We start from the raw sequence: 1557 nt of genomic DNA on the forward strand, positions 1-1557 counted from the left end.
TTTGTTTCTTTGTATCTTAAGATAACCCATGAAAAGTAAAAAACTTTTTCCCAAATTCAGTTCTCTAGATACAGTGGGTGAAATAGATTTTTAAAAATAAAAACAAAAGAACTAAACTATATTCTATGTGAATATTATTAAAGTAGCACTTATGATTGAACCTTGGGATCAGAAATAGCACACTAGTAGTGCTTACAACTAGCCATGTGAAAGGCCCTGGCCAAGGTTGAGCCCCAGCACCATATGAGAAGGGAAGCTTTTTGGAGGAGGATGTGCAGCAGAGAAGTGTTATAATGTCTCTCCATGCCCCTCCGATTATACATTCACAAGACCGCAGAAGCACAAGTAAATAAATGGGTACTTTTCAAAATTTAGCCATAAAAGTAGCTGTTTAATATATTTTAAAACAAAACTTTTACATTTAACTAAAGGGATATCTATGGTACTTAAACATTTCAAGAAACATAAAATACAGTGCTTTTCTGTGAATGTCACTTCCCACAAGTGGGATGTTTTGAGTTTGGGTGGTAATTCTTGTTTTTCTAAGATTTCTTCTTATCCAAATACTCCAATTCACCACTACTTAAAATTCTTGATTTTTTAAAATTTATTTTCCCTTTTATTGCCCTTGTTTAACATTGTTATGGTTATTGATATCATTGTTGTTGGATAGGGCAGAGAGAGAAATGGAGAGATGAGGGGAAGACAGAGAGGGAGAGAGAAAGACAGACACCTACAGAACTGCTTCACCACTTGTGAAGCAACTCCCCTGCAGGTGGGGAGCTGGGGGCTCAAACCGGGATCCTTACTGGTCCTTGCGAAAATTCTTGATTTTAATTCTAGTGCAAATTCCTTATACAAAGAATATTCATTTACTAAGTACTTCCTGAGCATTTTGTACATTGCATATAGAATGAAGTATAGAAGATACATGTCTATGAAGAAAAAAGAAAATTGTTGCCTTAGTGGAAACTTAAAATCCAATGGAAGGGACTGGTGAACAGCCAATTAATAGATAAAATTATGATGAGTACTGTCTCAAGGAAGAATAGGTCCAGGAGATTTGGAGAATTAAGAGGAGGGATGATGAGGCTTTTAAAAAAATTCCAGATGAAGGTGGCAAAAAAGAGAATGAAAACTTGTTTCCATTGGTGTAAGAACTCCCCCCTTAGATGAACACCTAAAAGTCAGAGACTTGGGGGAGCTGGGTGGTGGCACACCCAGTTGTGCACACACATTACCCTGCATAAGGACTTGGGATTTAGCCCCCATCCCCACTTGCAGGAAGGAAGCTTCATGAGAGGTTTAGCAGTTCTGCAGATGTCCCTTTCTTCCTCTCTGTCCCCCTACGCCTCTCAATTTCTCTGTCCTAATTAAAAACAAAGAAAAAACAAATAGTGATTGATTCACAGTGCAGGCAATAATCCCCAGTGTTAACCCTGGTGGCAATTAAAAAAAAACTGAGCTGCATCGAAGTATCTGGTAGTTTCTGGTCTAACATCCAAGTCCTTGATCCACTTGGATTTACTTTTGTATTTCGTGAAATATAGTGGTTCA

The sequence above is a fragment of the Erinaceus europaeus genome, chromosome 7, assembly GCF_950295315.1.
Source record: "Erinaceus europaeus chromosome 7, mEriEur2.1, whole genome shotgun sequence".
Lineage (NCBI taxonomy): Eukaryota > Metazoa > Chordata > Mammalia > Eulipotyphla > Erinaceidae > Erinaceus > Erinaceus europaeus.